This window comes from Bombus terrestris, chromosome 5 (assembly GCF_910591885.1).
Source record: "Bombus terrestris chromosome 5, iyBomTerr1.2, whole genome shotgun sequence".
NCBI classification, from domain to species: domain Eukaryota; kingdom Metazoa; phylum Arthropoda; class Insecta; order Hymenoptera; family Apidae; genus Bombus; species Bombus terrestris.
This window is the reverse complement of record NC_063273.1, coordinates 8,681,079-8,696,874: the sequence shown is the minus strand read 5'-3', so window position 1 is coordinate 8,696,874 and position 15,796 is coordinate 8,681,079. Positions and strand designations below refer to the sequence as shown.

General features: G+C 36.9%; 1 protein-coding gene and 1 long non-coding RNA gene across 3 annotated transcripts in view; one reads left to right on the top strand and one right to left on the bottom strand.

Moving 5' to 3' along the window:
- Window positions 1-15,796, bottom strand: part of LOC100646293 (TLD domain-containing protein 2) — a 294,489-nt gene that overhangs the window by 278,181 nt on the left and 512 nt on the right. The gene's annotated exons all lie outside the window — the stretch shown is intronic.
- On the top strand, window positions 7,933-11,595 carry LOC110119296. The gene is made up of 4 exons (XR_002307692.2): window positions 7,933-9,469; window positions 9,552-9,704; window positions 10,026-10,173; window positions 10,413-11,595. It is a non-coding gene; the product is annotated as an uncharacterized LOC110119296 (long non-coding RNA).

The window sequence follows — 15,796 nt, the reverse complement described above, 5'->3', positions numbered from 1 at the left end:
GTAGCATGACAAATCGTAGGAGCGGTTGTACGTTTTTGTTCTATTCACGGAACGCAACTGTGGTACACGCAGCAGGTAAATTTCGGTAGTGGTAAAACGAGGTTGCAGTTTGTGCGTTGCCATTTTTATTTTAAGCTTGACGAATGGTTTTTATTGCGAAACCATGTGACCCAGTATGCGGCGGGAATTATGCGCTCCAAAAGCGTTACGTGTACTTACTTTTGCGAACAATCGTGTCAAATATGTAGATAGTTGCTAACGTTGCTGGTAATATTAATTCATTACATTCTGCGATATCGCAAACAGATTTCCATCTCATTGTTAGCTTGTTCTCTGGATGATTTGCCAGTGATACTTTATCAATACTTCTTTTTCTAAAATTCGAACGTTGCTTTATGCACGAGAATGTCGTGATATTTTAATCCGATGTATTCTGGTTTCTTCGATTTAATTTTAAATTCGCAAAATGTCGATACGCGATTCGCTGACAGCCATTCTGATTAAGTCCGTGAATTGAAAAGTGAAGAAAAGAGAAAATCATGTTTATCGTTACAAAAAAAAAAAAAAAAGAAAATGTAATATCATCGTTTTCCTTTACTTTCGAATTTGTGGGCTAAACCAACTTATGGATCATTTGCTGTTTCATACGGCATTTTCTTAAAAAATGATAACCTTAGAATTTGCGATTACTATACTATAGTCTTTCGCGACAAATAAACTTATGGTAGTAAATATGTATATAACTTGTTTTTAAAGAATATTTTTTAAAACAGTTCATTCTTTCCCCTGTAATATAAATCACGGATAAAGCTTCTCGAAGACCATAACGCATAATTGAGAAAGCTGACACGCGCCAGAAATTACGTTCGCGATACGCAAATTAAAAAGACAGAGTAAACAGTTGCAGGAAATTTTTCAGAACTCGTTAAATCAACTTTTCTAAAAGTCGAGATCTTCTGACCTGATTCCTCTCGTCGCTAACACAGTGCAAGCTCCACTGTAAATTTGGACAACATCGTTAAAGGACGAAGACCAGGAGGAATCGATAGATCGAGTTGTGGATTCATCGACTAAAACGTTCTCTAATTTCCTCTAGTTTTTCTATTCGACGTTGCTACAGATAAAAATGTTTCGACATCGAAATGTATGCCCGCATCCGCTTCAAAATAAATCAGAAAATACTATAAAAATACTAATAAAAATACCAATATCGGAGGAAATAATGCGAGAGATGAGCAAAAAGGGGCGTTCGAAAGTACAAAGGGAAAATTTCAAATGGCTGACAATAATTTTTTTTAATTTAGAAATTAAAAATTTGGAAACCTCGAAGAAAAAGAACATTTTAATAATAAAAATAAAATAATAGAATGAAACAAAGAGAGTAATAGAAATATAAAAAAAGGAAATAAAAGAAAGGAAAAACTTCGATATGAATGAACGATAAATTTTACGAAGCAATTTAACCTATAAAATTCGAATCGAACAAATCTATGTGTGTCCTGGTTCTTGTTATGGTCATTTGAAGAGACGATCGATTAAGCTTTATTGATGCAGATGTAGCAATGATACAAAGAGAAACGATTACAAGAAGTATCATATAATAACGATAATACTGACTTTTGAAAGCAGCAAAATAGATTCACAATTGCAGCTGGTGAATAAAGCTCTTCTACATGACCAGTCTAAAAATTTAATTCTTATCGCGTTACTTTATTTCTAATTAATCAAACAAATTTCACGCTTCCGCTTTCTGGCAATTCCACAAAGCATTCTAAAAAACAAGATCCTCTTAATTAACCAAACAACTCCCACCCTTGTGACGTTTCCAAAAATTCGATCACTGACGGTGAGATCAAGGAATCTGGCAAACCTAAACATTCACGAAACATACTTGTCGTCTTATTCCTGTAGAAAACCAAAATTCTTCCAATTATAATACCGACGATGAATACCGTTGATGAATTTATCAAACCTAATCTTACAAAACGTTTCTATCGTCCGAAAAAAAAAAAAAAAAAAAAAGAAACCTTTCTTCCGCGAAAGCGAAAATTCTTCGAATTAATTAATCGGACCAACTTTGTGCGCTTCGATGTCGCAGAGAAATATTCCGAGAAATTCGATTACTCGGCTGGTAGTGGGTTAGAAGAAGGTCGCGAAAGGGTGGGAGCGATACACGAGTCGAATGAGAAGAGTACAAGAAGAGAAGGAGTATACAGAGAAGGAGTACAAGAAGAGAAGGATAGTATACGAAGATGCTTCTCTGTGGAGAATCGAAAAGGCAAAAGATGAGGGCAGGGAGTTGATCGATGACGCAAGGTCGTACAATATCGACGGCCTCCACCATCTGCCCCTTCTACTTACGGTGCCGAGCCACCCCTTTTCCTCCATACGATTCATTAAGGAAGAGAAACTGTAGCGTGTGTTTTGACTCTCGACATGGGACCAAGCATAAATCAGGATCCCACGTGTATATGCAAGATGGTATAGGAAATTTCAAGGACGCGTGCTTGCAACACGCCATTGCTCCATTTAAGCGATCCTTTTGTCGTCACTGACCTATTTAACGTATCCTATCGTGCCTATCGTACAAACGTATCCCATTTTTCAGGCTACACGCGCCACGGAGTTCGAGCAACCCTTCAAATCAACGATTTATTAACGCTAGAACTAACAGAGTGGTGAGAACAATCGATTTTTGGCAATTTTCCATTGAAATTTTAGAGATACGTAGATTCTCGACAGATTTGAATCGCTTCTTCGTACGAGAATCTTTTTCTACAGAGAAGGAAAACACGCGCGAAGAATTACCATGAGATTTTATAACGGGAAAATTATTTGTCGAAATGAACAAAATGGCAAAATGACCAAACGACTAATTCTTATTCGGGGGAATTTGATAAATTTGCAACATTTTTGAGAATTTGAATTATTGTGAAAATATACAGGGTGGTTGGTAACTGGTGGTACAAGCGGAAAGGGGATGATTCTACGCGAAAAAAGAAGTCGAAAATATAGAATAAAAATTTTTCGTTTGGGGCTTTGTTTTCGAGAAAATCGACTTAGAAAGTGTTCGTAGAAATTTAATTAGAAAAGCAGAAATATGTGTTCGCCAGAATGGGCAACATTTTCAGCAATTTTTGTAATAATAAACTTTATGATTACTTCATATTATTTCATTAATTTTTTAATTTCACTAATTTTCTGTTACGGCAAAAACAAACTTAAACTGCGATAATATCCATCGAGATAACGATCTACAGTGAGATCCGTTATAACGAGACGTGATAAAGTGCACGCGTACCGAGCGAAAATTCAAAGTCGATTTTCTCGAAAACAAAGCCTCAAACGAAAAATTTTTATTCTATATTTTCGATTTCTTTTTTCGCGTAGAATCACCCCCTTTCCACTTGTACCACCAGTTACCAACCACCCTGTATATAAAAGCTGGTTCTTCTCCTTATTCTATTATATACCTTTTATTCTGACTTGCTTAAGGCAAGTTTTACGTTCCCAGCGTTAATACCGAACTGCTGCTACATTTATCGCTGGCTTTTCTATACTTCTTTCCTCTTTTTTTATTTTCTTCGTTGCCTTTATTGCCAATCCTAATTCCTTTATTTGGTCGAAGAAGAATATGTATAGCGTTTATCTACAAGCAACTTTCGTGCGTCGGAGAATTTATTAATTCCAAGATATCATTTGATACTGATCCCCGAGTCTCTGTATTCTATCTGTTTTTACTTTTTCTTTTCTCTATTTTTCATGCGAGGCAGGAAGACTCCTGTCTCAGAGAATTTCCTATTTCCACACAAAGAGCCTCTTTAATATACGACGACATATCACTGATCCCCCCCCCCCCTCTCTCTCTCTCGTATCTTTTGAAATAGTCATTTAAAGCTACTTTTCAAGAAAGAACTTCCTAATCCTGATGGCCTGAAACTCAGAATAGCTAACTATATATCACCATACCAACAAATACTTTCATTGCAAACTTGGCCCTGCGTGCTCGTCCATTTCCCCTATTATGTAACGAGAGGAAACTCGACAGAAAAATTTCCAGGCAATTACGATTTCTATAGTAAGCAGAGTATTGATTAGAATGTTTCGTGTAGCAGACTCTACAGGCTGGAAGTATCTTACATTGAAACATCAAGCTGCGCCACTAATTGACACACTCGCGTCCAGAGACGTATTTTCCATGGAAACTGAACCAAAGGTATAACATAATACAACGGGAAAATAAAACAATTTTACAGGACAGAGTTATACCTCCTGATACAAAGAATACTAACGAGAAACTTAAATTTGCAGAAACGTGATACAAGAGCGATACAGAATACGTAATGAGGTGGCTATGAAAAGTATTTGCACACTTACGTGCGTATTTAATTAACTCCAATTAGCTGCAAGTGTATTATCATTTAGTAGTACTCGTACATGAATACAAAAATTTCGTGTTATGAAAATGAGAAGTAAAGTTTAATAAAAAGCACTTGGTTGAAAGACATTTCTTTTTACACCAAAAAAAAAATGTTCTAATAATTAAAAAAAGATATTTTTATAATAAAAAGCGACACCAACGCGAACACATTAATAAAGAGGTCAATTCTAACAATTTGAAAAGGAAACCTGGAACAGTGTTACAGAAAAAAACGATACAAAAACATCAAAGAAGATATTCCAGCAATAAAGAAACCAGTGCAAGGACAAAAGGAAAAAGAAAATTCCTGTGAAGAACAATGAAAATATAACGTGATATCCACGAACTATACATAATCGATACTATTGTATAATACGTATAGAATGTCATCGAGCTTCTACGACCCTACATTTTACCACGAACGAAGGATTTTACGAGGAATTTTACCACGCTGAAAAGTTTGTAAAATCTTCGTAATGAAATTTACGTAATTTTATGACCATTGAATATATTACAAGCAAAATATTTGAAACATTTGCAACTCTCAAATATTCGCCACTGAAGAATCTCCAAGTCTATCAATCTCTTTCGCACCCCTTTTTTCTACGCGCGAGATAATATGCGATAGCAAGGGTGAGAAATTTGCGAAAACTTTCTAATAAAATTGATATAATTACTATGTGATTGAATATACATATTAGAAATGAACACATCCGTAATATCCTCGAGTATATTGCCATTGAGACACTTGGAAGCTCGTCAAGCTCTCTTGCACCCTTATTTTTCTACGCGTGAGATAACTTCGCAATAACGAACTCTCGGTATAAAGATAGCGTTCTAAAGATTTACGCATCGCTCGAAAGCCAATATAAAACGAGGATATCGATTCGTGATACGAGCAAAATCCATAGCGAATCCGGATGTTCGCGATGCATTTCAACGAGCTAAGAGGGCGGAATTATTTAAAATGAAACGACGTCGTCGTGATATTAACAAAGTTCTTGGCGTATCGTGGAAAAATAATTAAGATCTTCCTCTTCTTTCGTTGCTTGTGCCGCTGATGAATCTTCGCGAAACTTATCATTAGCATATTGAAAAAAGAAACGTTCGATGACGAAACGGTAACCTCGTTGAAGACACGTCAGTCTCGTCACGCAGCTTCGATCATTTTCGCGCGGATAATAAACGCGTTGCCCTCGAAATTGCCAATCGTTTTTGTCGTCGAACTATTGGAGCCACTGTTTTCTCTAATCCTGATGGCGAATTAATTTCTAACGAGTTTCATATTCACGGGCAAATAAGCGTTTCAACTTTCAACTGCGTGCCGAAGCTCCAGTGTTTTTACACCAGACGATTTCTAGACTTCTAATTGCGGAATTCTCGCGTCGTATTTTTATATTGCATGTGTCAGACACCGTGGATGGGTTAATTTCAAGTGGAAACGTTTATCAGAGGTACGTACTTGAAGGAAAGTGGTACTCGCGTTAAATTAATCGAAACTGTTCGAGCAGTTCACGGGAAAGAACATCTTGGCGGTGTGTAAGAACTTGAGCTCTGAAATGTTTTATTGCACGGCCACGAATATCTCGAATACCTGTATGTCTCTACGTTCGATCACGGTTAAAAAGTTTCTAAAAAAGTCTGGAAAATTTATCATTCGTCCTAGAAAACGTGCATCTACTTTCTTCGGCTAGACAAGATTATCCTTGGCTCGAAAAATGAAAATTTGTAAAATATGAGATGTAAAGCGTTTCATTGGGAATATAAATTTCACGATGTAGACAAAGTTAACACTCGCTTCAGATAGCATAAGTTTGCTCTTAATGCGATGAAGTTACCTCTCGAAGTGGAACAATGTGCAGTAATTCTGAATTTGAAGAAATCTCATTAGCGATACAATCGGAGGTAGCATCTTCAATGTTTCGCATAAATTCTGTTACAAAGCTTGCCTAAGCTTCGACGAACCTACGATTCATCCCCTAAACAGTTTATTAAGATTCTCGTAACTTGATATGTAAATAACACGTTGATCGATAATCACAGAAAAAAGAAGAAAAAAGACGGGGAAAGGATCGATTTCCATACTCTGCAACCCTAATAGGCTGGAGCAACGCGAGACCAAGAATCTTCCCCAAAAGCTCACCTGATTCACGTCGACCATCGTGACAAAAAAAACGGCAAAAAATCCAAGGGAAAAAATGTTCGTTCCATCTTAACGACCCCTCGGGCCGAACCGCGACCGCAGATTACGCTAAATGATCCCGTTGCTCGTTCTGGGGGCGAAATGAGGAAAACGAGCAGAGAGGGAGGAAGCTGAGGCCGAACGAAAGAGCCACCTAGTGTATAGTGTGCATAGGTGCGAGAGTGAAGTGCGGCGAACCGAAAAAAAGTGGAAGCGGGAGAAAATACGAAAAGAAGAAAAGGAAAGAGGATGCAAGGTAGAGGAAGAGAGATAGGGAAAAGGGACAAGAGAAGGAAAATAGAAGAGGGAAGAGATGGTAGACAAGGCCGTCTCTAATGAGAACTCGAGCGATTTTCCATCGGTTTTTCCAAGCGGACGAAGGTCGCGGCCGAACCACGGAAAATGAGGAAATGTCCTCTCTGTTTCTGTTCACTTTCTGCTCACTTTCTGTTCACTGCTTTCCTCCCTTTGATTACAGGTATTTAAAGGCGGACGCACGCGTACTTTTAGAAAACTCCTATTTAGAACGTATCGCGCGAATTATATAAAATATTTCGAAATTTCGTCGCCATTGGACTGCGCATTTCTATGTAAATTCATATTTTTCAGCATATAATTTAAAAATGTAGAACCTCGTATTATACCCGAAGATGGTATCCCGCTAGGAGTAGCCATCCACGTGTTATTTAGCAATAAAGTTACAAAAATTTGCCAAATGTCCAGCTGGACAAATTGTAAGGTACAAATTAAACAAATAAAAAGAAAAAAGAATCTTCGTATTATGTGTACTCTGTGTAATTTTGCTCTGTCAAATTTCCTACAAACGCACAAAGGCTCATAGCGTAGTTATCGCTGTGGCGAAATGAAACACGGCTGTCGTGGTTACGTTGCTAAAATTTTAAGTCGTCCACTGCGAACGTTATATTTAATAAACATTTAGTACAGAGCGCGAAGTATCGTTTAAAAGATGAAACATAAGTGATAAAGTCTTGCTGAATATCGACGCTTATTGATATAATATAATACGTTGCGCCTTCCATATACAGTTCCAGATTTATTTCAATATAAATATAGATAGCCGAGTCTTATTACTAGGCTGCTGATGTTTATGCAAATTCATATTTTCATGAAAATGATGAAGCAAATGGAGCCTAGCTAGAAATTTGTTTCATCTGCAAAATGTTACAATATGCATCTCTATTTTATGCATATTTCGTATGCTTCTTCCTATCGAGTGAATCATCCACGTTTTATGCATCCACGTATAAATGCACGAACATCCGCAGTCTATCTATTGGGTTGGCAACTAAGTGATTGCGGATTTTGTCATTACCACCTAATGGTAAAATCCGCAATCACTTAGTTGTCAACCCGATATATGTAAGTCTATGTATATGTAACATGATTAAAGTGCCAATAAAATTTCAGAATGTTTCATATATAAAACGCGTAATATAATTCGCAAAATGTCTACAAGTGTCTGAACAGTCTGGCGAGCTACTGTAGAGAGACAGAAGATCCTCTTCTGGGTAACTAACGACCGTGTCGGAGGCGGAGGGATGAAACCAGAGGAAGAAAAATGAAGAGATAGAGAGGAGGGTTTTAGGGAGAAATAATGAGTCAGAGCATTGTTATTATTACGTACGTGTTGTTGGTCCGGGTTCAACATGTCTGCCAAGCATTGTTTCCTTTTTCGAGCTGGCTGCATGGCTCAAGGACAGCGCCAGACAATGGATCGAGCTGTTCGATTCGAGCAGTTCTCTTTTCCATTTACCGCGTGCATTCTATTCCCTCCAACTTCCCAGTCTAATTTATTTCATTTCAATGTTTTAATAATAATTTTAATGATCTCAATGTGGCCAAAGATCGAGTATGTGACAATTTGTCGAACAAAGAGTGGAATTTGCTTGAACGAAGAACGAAGAATTATCTCTTTAGAGAATTATTTCTCTAAAATTTCATTTGAAGATTCTCCGCCTTCAACTTCAACTCTAACAGCGATATATATCGTTACCGAGTATTTTATGAGCAAATTTCTAATCGTCGGAACATATTTTACATAAATGAGCATTTCTACTGCTAACGTGACGTAAAAGAGGCAAAAAGTATGTAAAAATCGAAACAACGAATATGCATGCACCGAATCGAGCGAGTCATCACGCTCCAGCTGAAAAGTATTCATTTTTCTCACGTAAATATTTCTAGAATGATCGAATAATGACCGAGAGGCGCGTGTACGTACGACATTTACAGACAAAAGAGCCCACGTACTGCCAATAATATGCAATTTCTTGCCTTCTAATTGATATGACTTATTGCGCAACTGACACGTTTCGAGCTGATCGGATCGGACAAATTTAAGAAGCTTCGTTCCGTCACCGTGAAATACATTCTCTCTGTTACACGTTATTTATTTAGACAATAACCAGCGATATCGTTTCCATCGTGTAATAAGTATTCTATACGATTCTCGAATATTCCAACGCGTCTTCGACTATCTTTCATCGATTCGAACGATGGCGCTTGTTACGATCTATTGAGAAATGTATAATTTCGTGTGCTAAACTAGATTAGCCGTGTAGTAGTAACACGCGTATGTGAATATCAGTGTATGGAAGTATGTGTGTGCACAACGTCTCGAAAAACAAATGATTCTAACTGTTCCGTTGGCACTGTGATACGGAAGATGGTGAGACAAAAAGAATGCTGAGACGCGTGCAAATTTATATCGACAAAGATCTTGGAAATCGTTTATTGAATAAATCTAAAACTATTTTAATATGAATTCTAAGTGTAACCTTGGTATTCCTTTACTTTTATTTCGGCGATTAAGATCCACAATTCTTAACACGATCATGAATCTGAACGTAAGTTCTTTATACAAACTCAAATTTCTTACCACTCGTTCTTTATGTATTGTAGTAAATGTGAAAAGTAATATATATACAGGGTGGACAATATATAACAAATTTCCAAATGCCGCCATACTGAAACGATGCGTCCATCGTGTCTTGTTCCGCTTTAGCGATTGTCTTATGGAAATAATCGTGGAGCGTTGCACAGTTGAGGAGCGAGTGAAAATTATTCAAACGTTTGATCAAGGTAATTCATTGACTGGCGATGATTTTAAGCAAGTTACGTTGACGATATCATCCGACCTGATAGATCGACCGATTTAATTTTACCGAACTTCCTCCTCTCGAGGGCTTTTCTTTTAACCCTGACCTTCCCTTATTTTCACAAATTAGTGGGTCGCTCGTATCAAGTGGACATTACAATGATAAAACATCAATGAGATGAAAAAGAAAAAAGACAAATTATTAATTTTGCTCTTTGTCGTTCACGCGTATTCGCGCTAGTTCTACAAAATGATCGGCATAAAAGTATCTTTCTGATATTATATTCCATACGTTTCATTTGCAGAAGCTGCTCCTTCATCCTGATACATTGGCCAAGGGATTATTTGAAGAAACAAACAGATATACGTAGACTTAAGAGATTCAAAGCATTGGGTGCAAAAGACAAATTTTAAGTGATTCTTAGATAAGAGAAGATAGCTCAGGGAAGACAGGTACCTTATCTACTAAATTTGTACACGTTAGTTTCTTCCGCAACGACAAGTGCTTGGTATTATTTTATAGTAAATTGCACTTACAATTAACAAAAAAAAAAAATTCATAAATAATTTCCACGTGCTAATAGATTTCCTGTATCAGCAGGACTGTTGCTTTTATTTCGTTTGAAAGTTATTGACAATGAATATCGGCCGCTTGTATATCGTCCAACCTGTGCAATATATCGTTTTTCCAGTTATTAATTACAAGGAAATCATACGTCCAGTCGTTAAAGGATACGATTCTCTTGTTTTGGACAAATGCTGGATATTTCAATTACATTGACTTCTTACCAAAGTACGTATTAAGTTGCGAATACGTATTCAAAAATTCAACTCTCCAAACATACGTAACTCCAAAAATCCAGCCATTCCGAAAGATATCGCAAAATTTCAACTACCGAGTAACGTACCAAAGTACTAAAAGTTCTACTAAAATCTTCATCTACGTAGTACGAAAACGTCTTCAAAGTAGGATCATCAAGCGCGTTAGTTGATCAGCGGAAGCGTGACAAACGCACAATCGCAACACAGCAATACGTAGCAGCACAGCGATGCGCGGACACGTGCAACATGTTCAAAGCATAAGTGTAAACGGATCGCCTAACCGTGATTAGATATGCGGCCAAGTACACGTGTATATAAGCAAATGAGCTGTACGATCCACAGTATGAAATCGTGGTAAAGCAGAGGCAGTGCGCGTGCCTTATCTAGCGACCTCAACTTCCACACCTTTTCACCATTTTCTACCCCTTTGCTAATTACGCGACCCAACGAAAGTTCAAAGAACCGTCCGCCGTCGTCTTTTTTACCATGTACCTTTTTCTCCTTTCTTTTTTTCCCCCCCTTGCGTATTCTTCTCTCTTTGATAATCGGGGTTTCTTTTTTACGGAAACACCCTCGCGAGACGTTTCGAAAAGACACGCGGAATATGACGACGATAAAATCGCATTGATGGTATTCGACGATAAAAGTTAGTTGCGCAACGCTTCTCACTCCCCTCTCACGGAAATATCCTCTGTCGGAAATAGATTCAAGTACATGGACATCGATGGTTGGCTTGGAATTATGCATCGACTCAGTTCGTCAAGGCTGCTGGATCACGACCGCGGTTCCGCGCGTGGGGCGTTTGAACTATTCGCGCTTCCTTCGCGCATTTTCCATGAAAATCACTTCTATTACGTTTCCTACAGTGCATAGGGTTCATGGCGTGATAGATAAAAGCTTGACGTGATTTTCTTAATACCGTTCAAATGACTCTTCATCGTATCCTATTCCATCTTTCACGAATTTTAATTTATTCTAGCTGTTAGTCGTATTTCTGTACGATATATTGGGTTGTCCGAAAAGTTTCTTTCGTTTCATAAGGTGATAATAGATGAACAACAATTTCTGTTTTATATTATTTTATTGAATTAGAAATAATATATTATTATTTATTGAATTTATGATCCATTTCGTTATATTTCTATTATTATGTTCGTGCATAATTCAATAAACTAATATAAAACAAAGAACATTGTGCCTGTATTATTTCCTTATGAAACGAAAGAAACTTTTCGGACCTAATATATGGCACGTACGTAATAGAATAAGAACTTGATACGCATATCGGTAAATTTGCATACACATCGCTCCAAATGAGGCAACCATCGACGTTTCGAATTCTCACATTTTACATATTTCAAACTTCGAACTTTGCAATCTAACTTCGACTGACGACTTTAAACCTTAGCAACTAAAGCTCTCTCAACGATAGAATCTTTTATGTTTGTAACGCAACTACACCATTTTCCTCTACTACACGTTGAAACGATGGAAACGAGGAGGCAAAAGAAAAGAATGCAGAAGCCGTTCGAACGTTCGCCAAAGGAGATAACATAACCCAGATTACTTTATCATGTTAAGCGATGACAGCGTCCATAGGTGTGTGAAGTCGGACAGAAAGTCAACGCGTTGACCAACGCGTTGAAGTGGTAGCGATAATGGCTGCCCGTTGATGATATACAATACAAGCAACCACGTCGTTTGCCTACGCGGCGATCAACATAAATCGCGAGAAACGCTTTCAGCGTGAAAAATAGCTCGCCTTTTGATCGATCCGTATCGCGCCCGACTGTGCCATACGATTTCTACATGCACGCGCGTGCCCACTTTATTATACATGTAAAAGTTGAAGTAATAAATATTTCATTATTACCATTAATGTTTCATTAATAAGTAGTATTCATGAATATTTATTAATGGGTAAACGTAATACTTTTTATTCTCCAGCTATTTTATTCTATTCTGCTACTAATTTAATTATGTTTTATTAATTTATTTGTATCATATGTGTCTTCATCTAGTATTCTACATATGTAAATGTATGCTTCTAACAGTAAAAGTTGAAACTTTAATGCTTCTACGATAAATACACTTTTACCTACGTAAACCTACGTACACTTCGTACGTCGATATTTTTCAATGTTTTTATTTTCTAGTCATTTTATTTTAAAACCATTATTTTATTTGTTATATGTGTCTTTATTTAGTATTTTACATTATAAATATGTGTTTACAAGCAATAAACGAATTCTCAATTTTCACTGGAAGCGTACATTTTTGTACTTGGTTTATTCGAAGCACTATACTGAAATGAGAACTGAGCAATTTAAACGAACGTTGTTGCTATTTAGCAGATGTACATCGTACGTATGTATGTGCAACTATAAGCGTAAAATGAACACCTCATGGTTCGAATAAATACCTGTAATAGCAAACATACCAACCACGTGTAAATTGATAATTTGCATAAATTTATTAAGTAAGGCGTTATTAAGTTTTTCATCCATTTTTTAGACCTATATTTAAAAAGTAGGCATTCAACATGACGCTCTTAATACCGAATATGTTGCAACATATGATATGTATGCAACGTCTGATAAATGAATACATTTATTAAATATAGTAGACATTTTATGCGTGCTTCGTTTCTCTATGGTCTTACGGCAGTAACATTGATCCACTACTCAGTGTATAACTTATTACATATTACGCTTTCAATGTAACCTATACAGCCATGATAATATCATAATTTATCTATGAGCAAAGAAGTAAAGTAGATCTTCTCCCAACAAAATACATTAACATTTTTGTGTTAAAAATTTGAATTAATAAAATTAAAATAAAAAATTAAAATAGTAAATAAAAATTGATAGAAAAAAGATATTTTTTTTTCATAGTATAGCGGGATAGTTGTTTATACAAAAATTCAACGATATACGGTTTAAAATTAACATGGCAGCATGATCTTCAATCGAGCAAACTGACCTGCCAGATCTCATTTCGCAACACGTTTATGGCGCCACGAGATTATAGAAGCTATTTCAAAAGCGTCTAACATTTCATATAATAAGAAAAAGGTGTAATGGTCTGTGTAAAGAACACCTTTGGTTCTTCGAGATAACATTTCTTCTTTAAAAAATCGTAACAATAAAATCGAAAAATTTTTTATAAATCTATTAAATATCCTGTAGTAGATACAGATTCGACGAACTGTGATGACCTTGAAATCACGATAATCTCAAACATTTTGTCCCGAAACAATTTTTTCGATAAAATTAAAATCATACAATTAGTACAACTTAAGCTTATAGAAAGTATTTATGAATTTATGAAATTTTGGAAAAAAGCTAAGTTCCTCTTTTCGTATGCAAACTTATATAACAGGCTTAACCATAACCATCGAAAATTCAAAGTCTTCCGCGTAACATCTTTAGAAATCATCGAACTATTTTAAGAGACCAGCAAAAACTACTGAAGCCCAGATAAACATTTTCAACGCTGCAAGAAATCACTGTTTTATCATAAGAGCGCTGTCAATTGCGCGCGCGTTAAATGAAGCGAAATGTCTCCTGTCTAACCTCGAAAAATGCAGCTGTGCGTCTATCGATGATAACCAAACCTTCGTCTCTTTCTCTATCCGCAACACCGAACTAAAATTTCGAGACTTGAGAAATTTTCTGCCACCCAAAGCGAATCAATAATTGCGCAATTGTCCAACCACGAAGTACGCAATAAAGAAGAAAAATAAAAACTAACAACAGCATAATGCACCGAATAATGCGACCAATCGTTTTGTGCGAGCACGAAAACGAATGGGCTGAGTTTCGTGTAACGTGACCAAATATCGACCGGTCGAGGCAACGAAGGGTCTCGACGTCTAAAGCGGAATAATACAATCCCAGAAACACGACAACAACCTAGGAGAGAACAGTGAAATGGCTGGCGGAGTGCGCAGTGAACCGTTCCCTGAGTTCGCCTCCTTTGGTTCGCAAAGTGGCAAGCGTCAATTGATCTACAAGCCTCGGCAGAAATTTATGACCCGCCCCTTATCAAGAGAAACCATCGTTGGTCGTTAATCGCGCTATGCCGTAATTCACCTTCATCGCGGGTCAGATGCCACTACTATGTCGTGCCAATAACACCTACACACGTTCTTCTATATACAGACCGTGCTCCTCAATTCCTCGTACAATTGAAGTTAAGACAAAAATCAAGAATAATAAAGTTACATTAGAGGCTCCATTTTCAAAAAAGATCTGGGAGAAAAACCAAATTTGCCTAGACTCAATTGGACAAGAATAGATAGGAGATTATTCTACATTCCATCATGTGAAAATATAGAATAAAGCTTTTTCGTTTAAGGCCTTGCTTTTGAGGTAGTCAAAATGGCTTTACTCAGTAAGTTTATTTTTCTTAATAAGTTAGCATAATTAATAGTGAATTCTCTAAGGTAAATTTTTAAAAAAGATGTTTGTAACGTCATCTTTTTCTACTTTTCAATTTATGAAGTTGATCAATATGCATAGCTTGTAAACGAGTCACAAGTAAATATGTACAAATACATGTGCTACCATTTGGTCCGCATATAGTTCGTTTGGGTCGTATATATTCATGAAAACGGTATAGATATACGTGTCTCCGTACGTCCAAGTGGAGACGCGCGGCTATCCATAATTTGCCGCTCGTTACACACAGCTACACGAATAATACGAGATAGTAGAACCCGTAATATCTAAAGAACGATCAAAGTCTGTCTTTCGTGAACAAGAGAGTGGAAGCACGCTGTGGCTGAAGGCTGAAGGTACTTGTCGCGAGCAAGAGGCCCTCATTTGCCAGTCAAAGCGAGAGAATCTTTAAAACGTTAACTGGCAAGGTCACGACGTTTCAGGAAAACGATGGAGGAGCATCATTGTCTATATAGTTTCTATCTCATTCCCTCTCCCACTCGTATTCACGATCGAGGTATCAAAACAATAAATCCGACCAAAATAACGCGTTTACTCTTCGTTAGAAAAAATCACAATGGCCCGATAATGTCAACGAGAATGAAAGTAAAAAAGAACTAGAATACATTCAAGTGCAAGGTTGTGGAGAACGTTTTCAAACCGTTACGACAACTATTCTTCTTCGTTGAGGGACTCTCTCATATATGTATGTATATAACAGACAATCGAACGCGGTTATGTTATATACATACTGCGTTAGAAGAGACGAGGGATCGATTGAACGTATTAATTATGAGACAATGACCACT